The 19,959-nt window shown below is 39.9% G+C and overlaps 1 protein-coding gene across 3 annotated transcripts in view; it reads left to right on the forward strand.

Moving 5' to 3' along the window:
* NABP1 (nucleic acid binding protein 1) overlaps positions 1-19,959 on the forward strand; it is a 137,882-nt gene that overhangs the window by 102,175 nt on the left and 15,748 nt on the right. The window contains exon 10 of one of the 3 annotated variants that reach the window (XR_008618898.1): positions 12,559-14,435. The exons of 1 other annotated variant lie outside the window; for it this stretch is intronic. The gene's annotated coding sequence lies outside the window, so the exon portion shown is untranslated. Of the gene's footprint in view, positions 1-7,180; positions 7,347-12,558; positions 14,436-19,959 lie in introns of those variants that run through there. One more of the 3 variants, XR_003677214.1, reaches the window with a different exon arrangement.

Consider the following 19,959-nt stretch of genomic DNA (forward strand, 5'->3'; position numbering starts at 1 on the left):
GGCAGGCGGACTCTCAACCACTGCGCCACCAGGGAAGCCCCAAAGGACATTTCTGAACCTTTCACTCAACGAGTTTCTAGATTTTAGGACCTGGGAATTTCAGCTCCCTTTTTCTCCTAGGCATACACATACATTTAATTCAAATGCTAAAACACACAAAAAAACAAAACACCAGAATTATTGTCCTTTCATCATATTTTTAAGAACAATTAGACACTGTTTTTTCTAGCAGAATGGAGATGCAGAAGTTTCCACAGACTTTAAGGGGCTGGTTTCTCAGTCATAAAGGATCTCTGCCCTTTGAAAGCTCCAGTTTGTCATGTCAGAGCATGGGGTTGGTGCCACCAAAACCCCCCATTCTGGCCACTCACTTGTATCAAACTAGTAACACTTCTTTTTAGTATACATTTAGCCAAAGTAGGAGAATATGAAAACATTTGAATGTGGCAAGAACACTTATTAGGAAATACTGCTTTGGGCAGCTTAAGCTGTCTAAATTTTCTTGAAACCTCTGTTCTATATTAGGATATATTCATTTATTTTAAAAGGTGAGTGTTTACTAACAACCTTGAGAGAGCTGAATAAGAATCATCAGATTCCATTTTAAAAGATTTTTATTCAGTCATTTTGAATGGTATATTTGGAGGATTTTAATAAAATATATATTTTTTATTTTTTTTCTTTATTTTTATTTTTGTGTGTGTGTGGTATGCGGGCCTCTCACTGTTGTGGCCTCTCCCGTTGCGGAGCACAGGCTCCGGACGCACAGGCTCAGCAGCCATGGCTCACGGGCCCAGTCGCTTCGCGGCATGTGGGATCTTTCCGGACCGGGGCACGAACCCATGTCCGCTGCATCGGCAGGCGGACTCTCAACCACTGCGCCACCAGGGAAGCCCTAAAATATATATTTTGAAAAGTCCAGGTTGTGTAGTAAGTATTAAGCCTCCTCTTAGGATTTAAGATAATTATGAGATAATATGGAGCTAAAACTTTAAATATAACTAAGAAGGTGTATTTTTGATATTACAACTATTCTTAAAGTTTTCAGAATTTTGACCGTCCATTTTGGTTATCCTATTTGTCTGACAGTTTTCTCCGTCTCCCTAAATGTAAAAGTGCCATGTTGTATGCACATGTACTTTAAACTAATGTAGATTTGAATTAACTTTAAATTGTGTGAAGACTATTGTTCAGAGTAACATAGGGATTACAGAATCAAGGCAGGAATTAGCAACCAATTTTGAACACTCATTGAAATTCATCTTGGAATACCAAATCCTTGGTTTTAAGTGAATAATTGTGGTAGGAGAAGAATCAGTATTCCACAAATTCATGATGAAAGACTGTTATTGCTCAAGCATAATTATCATGACTGACATAAGTACTTGAGAGTAAGTAACAAAACTCACTCTCAATGCTACCAGCCCATCCTGTATTTGAAATTCAATTTGTAGATAAGGAGAATTAAAAAGAAGATGAGTGCCTTCTAATCTGCCATCAAGGTTATTCACTAGTCAAAATCCCTTCTGTTTTTGGTATCAGCATATACTCTTTTGAAAACCTGATTATTTCACCAATATGGCCTTATTTTCTAAAATGAAAATGTTTGTCAAGGAGGCAGTTTTCTCTCTGGAAAAACAATTAGAAAAAGCGATGGTCAAGTTATGAAAGATGAAATGATGTGACTAGCCAATTTAAATGGTGCTTCGTCTAAGCTTTCATCATTTTGTTTTTTGCAGTTGAATTAACCTATTTCTTTTGCTGTGCATCTTACTGGAGAAAATTACTAATAGTCAGAAAGTCCTTACGGTCCTTAAACATGAGCTCCTTGCTATAAAGCCTGTTTTCTGGCACAGCAGCATGACTTGAGAGTTAGAGATCATGGTTATAGAGAGACCAACCACAGAAGCTGGAATTTCTACAGCTGTTATAGCCCCATGTGTTTTTCTGCTTTAAGTTTCTCTGTGAGCTAAGTTTGAGAGTCACAGGGTGACCTTGGGCCAATTGCTTAACCTTTCTGGACATCATTTTACTCTAAGACTCTTCACTACGGTGCTTCCCATTTCTGAAATACAGTTGAAATTCTTTGAATACAGAGAATTTTATCAGTCAGACTGAAATATGGGATTCATTCAATCATTAATTAATAAATTATATTCTTGTTTAGAAGAGATATAATTATAGTCAAGCAAAATACTCTACTAAGATAGGCTGTGGTCTGAAGGGATCCTTTTAGCGTTTGGAACCAGGAGGGGTTCTCAAAACAGACCATATACACTTTCTAATGGAGTAGAATAGAGTATTTCTCCAAAGGCAGCTTTTCAAGAGAAGGCTCTCCTGTGTCAGTTCTGTTAAAAAAAATTATTAAAAATTTGGAAATAAAGCAAAGGGATGGCTGTGTGTCTTTTCAGCATCATAATGTAACATTGTCTAACAGGCCCACCCAAGAATTACTTAATTCTTTAGGAGAACTATCCTTTTGTTTGACATATTATTTTGTATTGATTAAGGCCCATATTCTGTGATATTACATGTTAATGTATAAAGTTTTATCTGGTAGAGGTGCAAATGATTTCCGTTGATAGAAAATATAACCCTGAGATGATGATTTTATTGCTTTGTAGAATATCAACCAGTTTTGTATCTAACCTAGCAATCTATTCCAACATTCTTCCTTCAGTTTCTATAACTACTCAGTTCTCCATATCCTCTTTGAGCCAGATTTATCATCCTCCTGGTTCCCTCATGAATGAGTTATGTAAATTTTGACATACTTAATATTTATAAGAGTCACAATTGTAACATTAAAACATTTTTACTTTGACACTTCATTGTTGCTTCTGCTACCTTCCTCCTGCCACCACCTGGAGGAGCAGAGGGTTGCCCAAAGCAGAAAAATTTCTAACTCTACATAGTCATAACTTTGGATTCCCATCTCTTTTTCTTTTTCATCTGTGTGCTATCCCCTACTTTAAGGTATTTGTTGTAATGATTCAATCCAATGACAGTACATCGTTGGCACTTGAGTTTTAAAAATTTGTGCTTTTGACTATTTTCAAGCAACTTAACATGTAGCGATTTGCAGTTTCGCTGAGGAGTGAATTTTGGTTGTAAGCTTTGCAATACTGATGTGCTAGAATGACTCACCGAAATAGGGAGGCATCCACCACAGCCTCTGAATTTCAACTTGGCTGTGTTCTTTCTCATTAGCATGCACACAAACTCTCCTAAAGTGATAAAACCTTAGTTTCTTTGTGTAAAATGGGCTATAAAAGAAAATAGCGTTGGTAATGGTAGTAAAGAGAAAGAATAGAGGTCTAAGAAAGCAATCATTCTTGGCCACAAAACAGAAGTTTTGGAAGTGCAAAATATACCATCAATTCAGTTAATTCAGCAAAAAACATGAAAAATATTTGCCCTAATAATCAAATACTTAATTAAAGTAATATATTTTACTCTCATTAAGTTGTCAAAATTTAACAAATAATATTGGTATTTCAAGGGTTTGAGAAAGGCTTGTTCTTGTCTGGAAGGTAGAGCAAGAGAGTGGAAAAGTCACTGAACTTGTAATAATAATGTCTGAGTTCAAATTTTAGCTCTTCTACTAATTAGCTGTAGAACCTATACCTAAAATCTCTTGGTGGTAAATTCTAGGAGGACATTGTTTATTGATTTATTGACTAGGTTACGTGAAGTTCTAGGTTTAGGATAGATCAGTGACTATTATAAAGATCTCTGCCCTCAAAGAGGTTTCATTTTGCATTGTAGGAGGAAGAGGAAGGAAGAAGGGAAAGATAGTGAATAAAAATAATAAATAAATTACTAAACACCTTAGAATATGACAAATGACAGAAATTTTTTAAAAGATTAATTTATTTTTGGCTGTGTTGGGTCTTTGTTGCTGTGAGCAGGCTTCCTCTAGTTGCAGCGAGTGGGGGCTAGGGCTACTCTGTTGCGGTTCACGGACTTCTCATTGCAGTGGCTTCTCTTGTTGCAGAACAGGGGCTCTGGGCGTGCAGGCTTCAGTAGTTGTGTTGCGCGGGCTCCATAGTTGTGGCTCACAGGCTCTAGAGTGCAGGCTCAGTAGTTGTGGCGCATGGGCTTAGTTGCTGCGAGGCATGTGGGATCTTCCTGGACCAGGGGTCAAACCACTGTCCCCTGCAATGGCAGGCAGATTCTTAACCACTGCACCACCAGGGAAGTCCCCAGACAATTTTAAAAAATGAGACAGGGTGAGTGGGCACTGGCAGAGAGAGAGAGAGAGAGAGAGAGAGAGAGAGAGTGTGTGTGTGTGTGTGTGTGTGCGCGCGCAGTTGTGTCATTGCAGTAATAATGTGTGTGTGTGTGTGTGTGTGTGTGTGTGTGTGTGTGTGCGCCCGCAGTTGTGTCATTGCAGTAATAAATGAGGTGGTAAAGGTAAGCCTCCATGATATGGTGACATTTGAGCAAAGACATGAAAAAGTTATGGATTTAACCAAGCTGGGAATAATATCCACACAGAACGAACAGCTAAAGTGTAGTTGCTAAGGTGGGAGCTTGTCTGGCCCATGTTCTAGAAAGAAGGGACTGATGTGACTGGAGTGGAGTGATCAAGGGGAAGAGCAGTTGGAGATGAGGTCAGAGAGGTAGCAAGATGGTGTTTTCAGTCCTGTAAGGTCTAGTAAGCCATTGTCTTTTACTCTGTGCCAGGGGGAGGACAATTGGGGATTATGAACAGAAGATGGATGGATACAAGAGTGTTTTAAAAGAATCACTTTAGTCGCCATGTTGAGAGTCTTGTAAAGGGGCAAGGGTGGAAGTGGAACTGTTAAGAGGCTACTGCAGTAACCAGGTGAGAGATGATGGCATACAGCAGGTGGCAGCAGAGAAGGTGGGGAAAAGCATTCAGATTCTGAATATATTTTGAAAGTACAGCAAATAAGATTTGTGGTTGGAATGGATGTGAGCTGTGAGAGAAAGAGAGAAGTCAAAGAGGGCTCCAGCATTTTTCATTTGCTGAATAGGAAGGTGGGGTTGTTATTAACTAAGAGAAAGCTGAGGGTAGAGCAGGTTTTGGCAGTAAGATCAGTTCAAATTCGGGCATGTTGTGTTTAAGATGTTTATTTTACATCCAAGGACATACAAATCTGGAGCCTGTGAATGTGTTCTGAATTGGAGATATACATTTGGAGGTCAGCAGCATATCACTGGTATTTAAAGCCATAATACTGCTTTTTTCACCAAGGGAATCAGTATAATCAGAGAAAACTGAGCCCTGGGGCATTGCAACATTCAAGCATCTGAGAGAAAGAGGAAGAACCAACCAAGGAGATTAAAAAGGCGTAGCCAGTGAGATAGGAGAAAAACCAGAGAATGTTGTGTCCTGCAAGCCAAGTGAAAAAGTGTATCAAAAAGGAGGGAGTGATCAACTGTGCCAAATCCTGCTGATAGGCAAGCGAAGGTAGGACCGGGCTGCTGGATTTGGCAACATGATGGATATTGTTCACATTTAGAGTGAACAGTTAAGAGCAGTTTCGTTGGAGGCAAAAATCTGACTAAATTGGTTTTAATGGAGAATGGCAAGAAATAAAATACAGACAACAGGTATAGGTGTTCCTGGAGGTGTTTTCCTTCAAAAGACAGGGAAGAAATGAGCCAATAGCCAGTGGGTTAAGTGGAATCCAGAGAAGTTATTGTTTTATTTTATTTTTTTTTATGTTTTAAAAAGATAAGAATGACATCAGTATCTTACTTGCATTTAAATGAAAATGATCCAGCAGAGAGTGCTGGAGTGATGTCTTTGAGTAGGCTGTAGGGAATGGGATTTAGTGCCTAAGAAAAGGTGTTGGCTTTAGGTAGGATCATGGATAGTAACAGGCAGGGAGACAGAGATGTGATACGTGTACTGGTAGGTGTGTAAATATGGTGGGTGGAAGTCTGTGGAAGTTGTCTTCTGATTGCTTTAATTTTCCCAGTGATGAAGGGTAGTGAAGATAGGAAGGAAGTTTGGGTATTTGAGAAGAGTGAAAGTGTGAAAAGGTTATCTAGCAGAGTGGGAAACTGAATGATCTTGGGAAATTAAGTTGTGATATTCCTGTTGTTGTGATATGTGTAAGTAGTATTAAGAGCATATTTGAGGATCCATTCATGAGTTTAAAGTGAGACCATTCAGCAGAACTGTATGTTTTTCTCCAGTCACAGTTAGTTGTAGGGTGGAGGTTTGGCACAGGCAGAGATCTTATAACCAAGATTCTGGTCTTCCAAGTAAGTATGATGAATCTGAAGAGAGGCAGAAGAGTCAAGGGTATAAGTAAGGGAGCAGTTATAAAGCTTGGAATTTAAGCTTGGCAAGTAGGGGGATGATAACATTAAAGGGTGAGGGACAATGGAATAGTGGTAGATCAATGGAGGTCCCAGTGAATTTGAAAGATGATTGAGGATGGGATAGTACAAGGAGTGATTTGGAAAGATTTGGGGTGGTGGTCAGAGGGTGGAAGGCATGAATTTAACATTAAGAAGGGTTGCATTTATTGCTAATAACATGGTCTTAGGGCTATAACCATAGGATTAGAGGCTGTTGACATGATCAATAGAGAAGAGAAGAGAAGAGAAAAGAAGAGAAAAGTTCAAGGAATTGAGAGGCCAGGGTGCAGGCATGATGATCTACTTGTGTGTCCATAGGTTCAAGAATGAAGGCAGGAGTAGTCCTGGATAGTATAACTATGAGCCAGGAGCTAGAACCTAGAGAGATGAGGGAATAGCAGAGTCATCAATCAGTGTGTGATATATGATGATGTGAGATTCAAGTTGGCATTTTTAGGGAAGAGGGAGGGAGAAGTGTCTGAAAGCCATGAGGAGCAAGGATGACACCTACTCATCTCCAGGCTCGAAGATCTGAAGGCTACAAAAGGAAAAGCAGTCTCCAATTGGAAGGCTGATAGGGTATTCTCAGGGGAAAGCCAGGTTTTGATGAGCGCAAGAAGGTGAAGGTAGTGTTCAAAGAATGTTTGTGAAAATAGAGGTGTGGCAGCCAGCCACCAAGATGATACCCAGTGATCCTCACCCCCTGGTATGTAAGCCATTTTTTAGTCCCTTCCCTTACTGAATCAGCTGACCTGTGTGACCAATAGAATACTGCAGAAGTGATGATGTGTAAATTCTGAGGCAAGGTCAGACTGCAGCTTCTGCTTTGCTCTCTTAGATGACTGGTTCTTGGTGAATCCAGCCACCAGGCCATGAGGACACTCAAGCAGCCCTGTCAAGAGGTCCTTGTGGAGAGGAAAAGAGGCTTCCCCCCAATAACTACCACCAACTTGCCACTATGTATGAACTACATTGAAAGCAGATCCTTCCTCCCCAAACTTTCAGATGACTGCAGCCTTGTGAGAGACTCCAAGCTAAAAGTGTCTAACCAAGTCATTACCTGATTTCCAATCTGCAAAAACTATGCTATATAGTAAATGATTGTTTTTATTTTAAGTCACTAATTTTTGGAGTTATTTGGTATGCAGCAAATCTATTGATAATTAATACAAGGTTATTTTGCAAATAACGGACATGAATTTCAGAAAGCACCATGGATGGGTTTTCAGGAGTGGTGGAAGGGAGAGAGAAGATGAAAGAATAGGATATGTAAAGAGTTTTAAAAGGATTAGAGTGTGGGAGATAAGAGGGATTCTAGGAGGGTTTGTGGTGGCTGACATAAATTAGGATAAATGAAAAAATGAGATAGTTGTCAAGACAGATAATGGTGGTGAGAACACGTGTTTGGTGGTGAAGAAGGAGGGAGTTTCTGAAAATCTGTCTTCACCTTTGATTATGGAGGTGGAAGGGCTAGGGAGGGTGGTCTTGGCCCCTGGGACAGTTCACTCTTGGTCACTGGTCTTACATGTGTGTTCGGTGTGGATCTCTGTTAATAGTATGTGTTTATTTCTCATTTGATTTTCATATTATTATCCTTCACAAGTGAAAATGTTGAGACCTAAGGAGGTTAAGTATCTGGTCTGAGGGCACATAGCCAAGTAAGACAGAGTCAGAATTTGAATTTGGGTCTCCTGACTTTAAATTCTGCCCCAAATCTGTATTTTACCTGGAGACAGAAACATTTTAAAACCAAAGTACTTTAATTTTCTAAGGGTAGGATGGAAGTTAGTCATCTCAGACATGGATTTATGGAGTGTAATTATAAATTCTCTTTAAAAAGCCCACATGATACCTCTGCATAATGACATAGCAAAGAATCCAATATGAGAGTCATTTACAGTTGATCAGAGTAATATCAAGTACCTGGAAGATGCCAGAAAATAAAAGAAAAGAGATAAGAACCAGAAGTACAAAATGGATGTTAAATTCATTGTTTTATTGCCCTTCTCCCCAGTTAGAATGTAAATTCTGTGAGGGCAGAACTTTGCCTTGTGCCTGGCACTCAGTAGGTGCTCAGTAAATATTAGTGTGTGTTAAAAGAATGAGGACACGGGGTTCAGCCAAACGAAAAGTCTTTTGGATGAAAACATTCTAAGTAACATGTTCAAGATAAGAGAGTGGGTCAGGACAAGTTGAGGGCAGAGTTATGAGGCTGAAGAAATTTGTCATCAGGACTTGTTCCTTGTCTATCCTGCCTGCCGATCCAGACTCCAGGGCAGGTTCACGTTCAGAGACATTTCATCACATCATTCCTGTTGCCGCTGTTCTCCTTTAGGTCCTTAGGAACATTGAGAAACCAACAGTTCTTACCTGGCAACATATTAGATCATCTGGAAACTTAACAAAATAAAAAAATGCAACAAAAAACAGTTTCTGGGTTCTCCTCCCCTACATGGTCTCATTTAACTGGCTTGGGGTTGGACCCAGACATCGGCAGTTTTTTAAAAAAGTCCTCTAGGTGATTTTAATGTGTAGCTAGAATTGAGAAGCAAGCAACAGCTCAGTAGTATTATCTTTCTCAGAGAAATCTGAATGTTGAGAGATCTGAGGTTGATAGGAAAGGAATGCAGTTCTGACTAGCACGATTTCAGACATGAGTGGGTGGGTGGAGGGGCATCCCCAGAAATCACACCACCTAGATCTAGCATGGCACTTAGAGAGGAGGTACTCAAATGTCTGCTGAAGGGATGGATGAATTCATACCAGCTCCTTGCTCTTGCATAAAGGCTGATCTCTCTACCTGAAGAGAAGATTGAGCTATGGAGACTGCTCTGACAATGGAACAATCTGGGAAACAAAAATTCTATATCAGTTGTGGGAGGGGTGCATGGGTGGGAGGATGACTGTAAAGTCATGTGTAGATGAAACATAAATATGTCTTGCATACACATACTACTTTTTTCAGAAGTGTATTCAGAATACCATGGTGAATAAAACAAAGTTTTCTTTTTAAACCTATTATTTAATTCACTGAAGCCTTTTTTATTTTGTAATTTCTTGTTCAGTAGATAACAATTACAATTATTGTTTTTGAATCTAGACTTTTTTTTAACATTGAAAAGAAGTCTTTATATTTAAAAAGAATGATACCGTCTCATCTAGTCTGGAGGAAAGATGTTTTGGAGGAGTGAAGGACATGCACGAAAGTGAGAGGAACTGGTGGAGGACCATTCTGTGTATACTCAATATATTCCGTTTTATTTTGCGCTGAAAGAAGCTGGAGTTAATACGAGCTCTGAGCACACAAGTTTGACGTAAAACAAAGCATTTGCATCCTGCCCTTCTCAAAGGGTGACCCAACATCATTCTTAACTGTTTTAAACAAACATAAAAGGAGACAGTCCCAGAGACCTGTTTGGGGCTTCTGGGGTAGAGAGTTTATCCATGTTCCCTCCAACATAACCATAGCTCTGATTACTGTAAAAAGCAATAACATATCCCTCTTTCATGATGACTAGCAGTCAAAAGAGTCATCCATTACTTTATCAGCTCCAAAGAAGAAGGGGTAAATGATAAAGTAGCATCCTTGCCTAAAATGAATGAATATAATGGCTAAATGCTTATTTTTGTAGTGACTCACTGCTTCAAGCTGACCTCTGAATCAAGTATACACAGGCCACTTGTACATTCTCCATCAAATCATTAAGAAGTGAAATGACAATGACCAACCACTGTCTCTAACATTTATTATATATGAAAAGCATTTAGGAGATGTAAAGACCAGGCAGTTATGAAACAACTATAAAGATGTAAGACCGAAAGCATCAACAGTGACATTCAGCTGCTCAGTAATGCCAGAAAATGGTTAGTGCCCTTTCGTTTGTGACTTTAATTCTCATGTAGGCTCAAGACAGGAAAAGGCCACCAGCATATAACGGCTGAATGAACATTTGATTTGGAGTCATATGTCCTGGTTCTGAGTCACTGCTCTGACAAAACTTGTTGAAACAATTACCCGAGCAAGTCATGTAATCTCCCAGTCTCAATTTCCACATCCTAAATAGGAAATAAGAATTTCTGCTCCACTACTTTAGTAATGGAGGTTTAGTTGACATACTGAGTATTGTAGAAGTATTTTATAAAATAAAAAACATCATGCAGATATTTGCTATTATTATTGCATTAATCATCAGTGACCTTATTCAGTCCAAAATAGTGCTGCCTAGATCATGGCTTCATAGTCTGCAAGTTCTGGGTTTAGAGCATCCCATATCCTCATCAGTAGTAAATATTTATTCAAGGGCCCAATAGTAGTCATGTGACTTTACCTTAAAGGTAATTGTAAATACATTTCTGTTGATATCCATAAACTAGTAGTGGAGAGGAAAATTGTCAAAACTTACCTGGGGAGAGTCAAATCTACTATTATTTTTTTGGGGGGGTTATTTTATTTTTTATTGGAGTATAATTGCTTTACAATGTTGTGTTAGTTTCTGCTGTACAATGAAGTGAATCAGCTATATGTATACCTATATCCCCTCCCTCTGGGACCTCCCTTCCACCTCACCCCCGCATCCCACCCCTCTAGGTTGTCAACAGAGCACCGCGCTGAGCTTCCTGTGCTTTATAGCATGTTCCCTCTAGCTCTCTATTTTACACATGGTAGTGTATATATGTCGTTAATGTGAAAATATTGACTTTTTGGTAAGGTCCATAACAAAGGGTTTTAAAAAGTTCTGGAACGAGGCGGGAGAGTTGGGGGGAGGGGGAGTTGGATGAAGGTAATCAAAAGGTACAAACTTCCAGTTATAAGTACTAGGGATGTAATGTACAACATGACTAATATACTTAACGCTGCTGTATGTTATATACAAAAGTTAAGACAGTAAATCCTGAGGTCTCATCACAAGAAAAAAATTTTTTTTCTTTTATTTTGTATCTATATGAAATGATGGATGTTCACAAAACTTACTGTGGTAACCATTTCATGAAGTATGTCAGTTAAATCGTTATGCTGTATACCTTAAACTAATGTAGTGTTGTATGTTAATTATATTGCAATAAAACTGGAAGAAAAAAATTAAGTAATTTGAATAATGTAAAAAAAAGATTAAGGAAAAATGGAGATATTGGAACCTTCAGGAAGCTTGCCACTAGGAGGGGAGAACTGTTCAAACTATAGGTAAACGAGGACCTGCAGGGGCACACTGTGAGAGCCAACAGGAGCTGCCAGGTGCTGCAAGTTGCCAACTGTGTGTGTGGAAGTTTTCAGTGGTGTGCATGGAAGTTCCCCTTGCTTTCTAGTAGAACATGGCAGAGATGATCAAAAATCCCATGTAAGGTAGGGGAAAATTATTAGTATCTCAGAACTGAGGCTTTACCATATTAGCATCTTTAATTGCTTCCAGAATGCTCATACTAGAGGCTACTAGCACCATATTGAATTGAGGACTCACATTTCTTCTACCTGCTGTGCTCTGCTCAATACAGGAGGTCTTTGTAGTTCCATATTTATTAATATTCACATTTTGGTTTCTGGTACTCACATCACAACCCCAGACAGTGAGTGCTGCCTTTGCCTGATGGCTTCCTGAATTACAATTAAGAGCATGAAGTTTCATATCCCAGTATCAGTTCTGGCCTCCCAGACCCACAGCAGTTTCCACCAGTGGCTACTACCACACACCCTGTGCACCTGAGAAGGGAGATTATACAGAGATATTTATGGTGAGTCAACAATAAATAAATAATTATCAGCTTCTGGACAACCAAGCAAGAAGGAAACGGGTTGTATCACATTCGTCTGGCTTCAGAGCACTGTATGGTCTCTGTGGACCCAAAACTTGTTTAGCTTTGAATTCCTTTTCAGCTCTAACCATCTCCTCTAGCACCCTGATATACCTTGTCTAGGATTGTTTATTTAGCTAGGTCCACATTTTGCCTTTTCTTGTTTCTAGCATTGACTCCAATCTTTTACCCAATACAATTGCTTTCCTGATGAAGGATCCTGGAAAGTGAATGGCTGAATACGTAAAACTTGGAGGAAGCTCTCACTTTTGTCTTTTCAAGGCTAAACAGGACACGTGAAAATAAAATAAATAATACAATCATGATTTTTTCCACCTATACTAAGTAGAATGAAAATAGGCTTACCTCATCAAATTTTTTTTTCCAGTAAAGAAACATATGGCCTGACCATATTTCTCCATTTCCTAGGATTAGTAGAGGATTCGAAATTATAGTGAAAGATTGAAGGAGATTATTGTGGGAAGAATCAAAGCCCTAAAGGAGACGTCGTTCAGCAGACATCTTCATAATGATTCAGAAGACCTTCAGCTTCCAGAGGAATAAAGCTTTACAGTGAACAGAGGGTATTATGCAGACATATCCTGCAGAGGAACTGCTGGACAGATGGGTGTCCATATGAATTCTTTTGGCAAGAGATACTGAAAGTTCTGGATTTGTGAAGTTAAAATTTGGTAACAGATGAGCTTAATGAATCAGAGAAAGGCAAAGTTCAGCTGCACGTGTATAGGTTGTGTCCTATTAATATTGGGTATTACTATTGAATGATGATACAGCATGAGCGCAGCTGAGTCAAACTCTAGTTCCTCTGATCAGGGTAAAATTAGGGTCAAGTAGAACAAAATTCTCTAGTGAGTAAAATGAGCCAAAAGATTCATGGTATCTATTTAAAAAATTATTTCTCTCTCAGTCTCTGTTTCTCTCTTGGGTTTATTTGCATTTCCATAATTCCTTAATTCCAGAATGAATTTATTTTTTGTAGTATGATAACATTTTTAATATAAAACGTTAATTTTTAGAATTTAGATTTGTGGCTTATTAAAAGTTTTTTTTTCCCCCAAACAGATAATACAGAGTAGTATGTTAAACTTGATTATGTAGGAGTGTACTTAGGACGGAATGAGTGATCCACATCAGTGAAACAGAATTTCTGCTGCCCCTTTAGTCCCTAACTCCACTGAAATTAAAAAACAAAACAATAGAATGTGTGCTAATATTTACTCAGTCATTTATTATTTTATAATGAACATCGATGACTTTTAAAGGATGTAGATACAGCAGCATTTCTGTTTGTTTTGTCATGGGTCTGGGATTTTTGTGCAGAATTTTCACCATTCTCTGGTTTTTAAATAGATTAGTGTGACACTGTGGAACATTTCTTGTTAGTGGGGGAAAATTGGCAGCAATAAATGTCTAGCAAATGTAGGGGTATATCTCCCAAATAGAGTATTCTTAAAGCTCTGGAGACTAAAGGACCATATTCTGTTGGGTCTTATCTTTCTCTTTTGCCTACTCTCACTCCTCATACCCCTCACTAGCCCTGACATCACACATGTACCAAAACCTGAATTAGACCTAGGTCTTTCTGACAAATCTAAAAGAAACCCAAGTAAATTATAAAGTTCCTGTACGCTTTTCCTGAAGTACTTTGAAGAGACAGCAAACTGGAATTACGTTGCATGGCACCTGGCAAACATTCCCATTATCCACAAGCTACAGCACTCCCCCGGCCCCAACTCTGTTCGCTCTCCTAAATGGTCAGAACCCCACCTCCTCCTAGCTTTGCCAGCTCCTCTGCCCTTCCCCTACGGCCTCCTTCAGCTTCCAGGTGGATGCCTTTCCTTGGTCTGCAGCTGTCGGCCCTCTCGGTTTTTTCTCTTCAACAAATGCCCCGTATCAGCATAAAGAAGGCCGTGGAAGTGAAGAGCAACCAAGCCGTCTCCTGTAATTGGCAGAGGAAGAAACGTGGTGAACACACTATATTTAGCTCTGTCAAACAGACTCAGACACATTCTAGTAAGAACTTAGAACTCAGACCTGCTTGGGAAATACTGGTTGTTACCAACCGCTCTTCCTCCCTCACGCTTTTTCCTCCACATCTCCTGTTTTGCATGCTTTGCCACATGGAATTTCCGTGGGGAAAGAAATGAGAAGAAGTGCTAGAGGCTATTCAGGAGGTAGGGTCCCCGACTGACTCTTCAAAGGGAGGAGGCTTAGCTTGACTGGGATATGGGCCATGGGCCCAGAAGGACACTGTTGACTGCAGCTCTGTGCAGATGCCTTACACTTGGGAGGGCAGCTCCAAGCCCTGTTGCAAACGGGCCCGGAGGCCGGCGATACTACGCCTGCGCCTGCGCCTGCGCCGAGTGGGGTGGAGTGCAGCTGCCGTCAATATTTCCTCTTTCCTCCTCCCCACGGTCCAGGCAGCCGGTCGACTAGGCCCTTGGCCCTCAGGCCGAGCTTCGTCCCTTATTTAGTTCTGGGGAGCGCCTGGCCGACGTGAGGGCTGTAGAGACGGACTTCGAGGGCAGAGTGAGTACAAAGCCGCGGGAGCCGTCTCGGGCGGCGGCTGGATATCGGGGTTTCCCGGGACGAGCGCGGTCCGGAGGGCGGGGAGGCGTCGAGTCCTGCGAGGCCTGCGGGGAGCAGCCTCCGGAGCCCCTTCGCGGTGGCGTCCTCACATCCCAAGGTAGCTTCTGGGTTCCACTCTCACACCAAACACCACGGATAACCCATTCTCCCCGACTCCTGGGGCCAAGCATCGCAGAGGGTCGCGCGGGGCTGTGGTCCGGGTGGGAGAAGTTGGTGTGGGGCGAGCTGAGGCCGGTGTCTCCCGGGCTCCGGTGCAGCGAGCGGCCGCGTCTCTGTGGGAGCCGGTGTTGTGTCTGTGAAGGCCGAAGCCTTGACTTTGAACGTGGGACGAGCCTAATGAAGTGCTTAACTCGACGGCCGCACCGACCTTTCAGCGTTCGGGAGAGGAGAGCCTTGCGGAGGGCCTGGGGGTGGGGCTAAGCTAGGAGCCCTTTTACCTGAATGTTCCTTCTACTTTTTTTTCACTTCAAAATGAAGGTGGAAATGCTATAAGGCCTTATGTTTCTAATTCCTTGATGTTGTTGTTTTTTTCTTTCCTTCTCTTCTTTATATCTCACCTTCTCATGCTTTTCTTCCTCCGACCTTTCATCTAAAAACTGACCACCCCTTTAGAGGTTTTTACTGTTAAAAACAAAACCCCAAAAGAGAATCTTCTGTTTTAAATCTTACATAACTGAACAAGTTGCATGGCTCAGTATTTTCACAATAGTCAGTTTATACTATTCTCTTAACTCAAAACGTTACATTTTTGAGTTAAGAGAATAAATTACACCTGAAAATTACAGGCCCTCTCCCATTTCTCTTCTCAGCCCCTCCCCCAGCCAACAGGGCTCAAAGTTTTTCATTATTTTGGGTCAATGAATATAAACATGAAGATACGTTATGATCAGCTTAAATGTACTAGAACGTTTAGCAATGACTGAGTTATATTTCTGAAGTTACCCTCGTCGTAGAGGAAATTGGTGGGAGTGAGTGTAAAACCCTACAAAGAAAACAATCCCCAGGCAGTATGTTCCGGTTCTTGTGTTGGTATTCTAGTCACTAGGGGTAAAATAAAAGAGAAAAAGACAATGCATATTTATTTTGAGAAAGCTTAGACAGAAATTTCTTGAAAGAAATTTCAAGAGGGCAGAAAGCAGAACAAAACTAGAGAGGGTGTCACAGTTGAGGTCAGGAGCTCGCAGAGACTGAAGGTGTAAAAGAAGAGACAGTGAAGATATCCAAGGCGGAAGGGGTAGGCAGTGGAATCAGACACATAGGAAGAAGGTGTTAAAGTTTCATAACACCACGGTTTTATTCTCTTTAAGGAACTTATCCTGTATTGTTTTTCTGGTTGTTATTCGTGAACATGGCTTCTCTTTCCTTCTAAACTCCTTGAGGCTGGGATCCAGGTTTGTTTTGCCCATGTTGTGGGAAAGATGGTAAACCTTGGGCACTCCCAGGTGTCCAGCACACATCCAGAGGGCAGTGGGTGGTCTCAAATGTTTGCGAGGAAATGCAGGAGCCTAGGTTCTGAGTGAGCAGAGGGGGAAAGACTTAATCAGGGTCTTGGAAATTCTTTTTTTTTTTTTTTTTTTTTTTTTTGTGGTACGCGGGCCTGTGGCCTCTCCCGTTGCGGAGCACAGGCTCCGGACGCGCAGGCTCAGCGGCCATGGCTCACGGGCCTAGCCGCTCCTCAGCATGTGGGATCCTCCCGGACCGGGGCACGAACCCGTGTCCCCTGCATTGGCAGGCGGACTCTCAACCACTGAACCACCAGGGATGCCCAGGGTCCTGGAAATTCTGATGACAAATCTAACTCCAGTTTTGTGGTCTTGATATTTTGTTTATTTAAGAATTTATTTAAATACAATTAAGTGTGATAATCTTGACTCCCTTCTTTGTTTCTATCTCACCAGATACATATCTCACCAATATATACCATGAATAAATAAGTTTAAATTACAATAGTGAGCCATGTTCATTGTGGAAACAAGCATGAAGCAACTATAATTCTTTTCAGTCATATCAACAGCTGTAGCTATAGGTATATATTTATATGTTTTGGTACCATGTAGTATTTGATAAATTGCTATTTTATTTAGTAATATAACATGAGTAACTTTCCACATCATTAGATTTCAGTGAGATGTCAACAAATGTTTGAGAGCAAGTTATGTTGGAATAAATCCATACTGTGAATCATTTATTCTGTAACTTGGAAATCAGATGTTTGGAACCAAATGGTATCATTAGTCAGGAAAAGACCAAATTCTTCCTAGGAACTTGAATAATCATGAAATATACAGCTCTTCATTGTAGAGCCCAGTATAGGAAAAGCCATTTGGAAGACGGGACAAGGGTATGGCTTCTTTTAATAGCATTTTTGCTGTAATCTACAGAGGAATTGAGTAGTGATTAATGAATTAATATTTGTAAAGCATTTCAAAATACATTTAATTTTAAAACCATATAAAACATTATCCATAAATATCAATTTAGGGCATGGTTTTGCCCTTTATTTTTTCTACAAAGAAGAAAAAATGTCATTCAGGATAGAAAAATGTCTAATGTATTTTCTAGTTCTTAGTTTTGAGCTTATATTCTACTGAAAAACAGATATTCTAGAAAATGATTTAATGTCAGAATTACAATACCTGATTTATTATTCACAGCACAATTTTTTATTAAATACATTTTCAATCCCATTATCATTTTTAAAACTACTTAGCTCCAGTCAAAATGAAAATGCCCATTTCTTCATCTTTATTCATGCCTTTCACATTCCAGTGCCCTAGAAAGAGGTTTTCTGCATTGGTAAATGAAAAATTCTGGGTTACTCAGTATATCTGAAAGATAGTTGTAGTGGAAATGAATGATGAAAAAGCTCTACAGCAGCAACCGTTGGCTTCATTGTATTTGCTGCCCTAGGATAGTATCTGTTATTTTTGTCTTCAGCAAAACCATTTGGTTCCCTTGCCAGTGTCATTTATTCTCCCTGCCTTTTTCTGGGAGTCTAGATGGCTTAGTCAGCTGAGACTTGAGAACATGCTTTTTCCCCTTATGCGTCATAATTGGGAAAAGTTTTTCTCCAAAAGTAGCACTAGGGTGAAAATAAAGTTCTTTAAAAGGCTATAGTAAGAAAACAAAAAAGATGCTTTCTTTCTAATGGATGTAAATGGAAATGTAGTATATATAATGGGCTGTAAGAAGTCCTAGCTGATTTGTGACATGAAAATATATTTCCTCCAAAAACCATGCTTCTTGGAACTTTATTTTCAAATGACAGACGCCTTAGAGGGAAACATGAAAGGTCTGCTACTATTTAAAAAGTCTGGGTTATTAAAAAAAAAAAATGCATTCCCAGATAAGACATATAAATTTCAGAAGGACTGTCTTCTAACACAGATTTTGTTTTATTTTTTTACTTGGCATAACAGAGAATTCAACACCCTATTTCATAGATGCCTTCTGTTTTTGGTTGACCTTAATTTTCTGGATGACTGCTTTTCTTCAAATATTTCCAGTTATGACTAAATTTCATTTAATAAGAAATGTTTAGGTTAGTTTGTGATGAAGAAATCAGATGTTCTAAATCCAAACATATTTTAACAAACTGATTTGTAATTGTGTTAATGCCAGGACAAAGTCCATTTTTTATTTGGCTCTTTAAAGGCCAACAACATATAGGGCCATATTTATTTTAATTCCACTTCATTCTGACATTTCCTAAAACAGTGGTATAATATTTATTATAAAGGCAAATTCTGGCTCATTAATAATGAAAAGCTGATTACAAATTTTTAAACTTTAACTTAAAAATTAGAATTTATGATGGATTGATTCACATTTCATTTGACAAGTTTTATTTTATTTTTGACAAAAAATCAGCATTTTCCAAATTGGTCCTGTTATAAACATTACAGGAATGCTTGTTAAAATACAGACTCCCAGCCCTCTTATTCTGATATAGTCGGTCTGGAGCCTAGGTTTAATCATATCCCCATGTGATTCTTAGAACCCAGCAGAGGCAGGAAACACTGGAACAAAGCTGGTTCTCAACCCTTGCGACATACTCAGTTATCTGGGGGAGTTTTCAAATAACGTCAATGCTCAGGCTTTCCCCCAACACCCATTAAAACAGACTCTGGGCACTGGAATATTAAAGTAAAAATTGCACTTCACTAGACATAGGATTCTGTACTATACACTGATGGGAAGTGGATGAAACAATTATGTGAAAGTTTCTCTGCATATGATAACTAGATTTCTGAGATAGCTAGAATGTCAGCTCCATGATCGCAGGAACCATCTGTGTCTTGTCACTGTTCCTTTATCCTGAGCACAGTGACTTTCACATATATCATGGATGCACAATAACTATTGATTAAATAGTTTATATTGGCTAAAATTGTAACCATCTTCAAATGTTGAGGTCTTGCTACAAATGAACTTGAACAATTGGACATGAAATACAGTCCAGCAATGGTTAACATTATGGTAGATAGCTGGTGATGTGAGGGGAAGACTGAGTCCAAGGTATCCGAGGTGAGCCAGAGAGGACTTTCCCCAAGAAGCCCAGAGTGGGTACCTATCTCAGCAGCCATTACTGTCTGTTGATTGGCAGCACATGTAGTAATCACATTTGTGAACCTCTATCTCCACTCCTAGGAATGGTACAGAGTAGCAGCCGGGCTTTGGGGACTAGGAGAGCAGAATCTCCTACCTCTGCCTCCTGGCCATCCATTCTGCACCTGGTCCTTGTCAAAGCACACACTTCTATGAGTTAATTTTGGCCCAACTCCTCCTGCACACATCTCCTTCCCCTCCTGTTATCAGCAATTGCCAGTGTGAATTTGGCACTCTGAGACTGTCATTTTGTTGTGTGACCACAGTAGCACCTAGCATGGTGCCAGCCACACAGTTGTGGCCAATTCTAATACTTAGAGATGATGAATGTAATAGACAAAAGAGGATGACCAGGAAAATACCACCCTTAGATAGACAGGAAAGGAAAAGGTAATGATAGAGGGCAGTGAAATGGCAGGAGATTTTAATGTAGTTTTCATTTTTGCCTTTTATATAAATATGACTACTTGGCTAGAACGAGTCTCAGCTGTGAGAGGAGATTGGCCGGCCACCTAGGACTGGGAAAGAAGTAATTAAAGAGTACCTGGAATGTCTGGGTACAGTGGAACTAGCAGGACCAGATGATTGGCAGTGTAATTCAGTGGAAGGAGA

The sequence above is a fragment of the Physeter macrocephalus genome, chromosome 2 (assembly GCF_002837175.3).
Source record: "Physeter macrocephalus isolate SW-GA chromosome 2, ASM283717v5, whole genome shotgun sequence".
NCBI lineage: Eukaryota > Metazoa > Chordata > Mammalia > Artiodactyla > Physeteridae > Physeter > Physeter macrocephalus.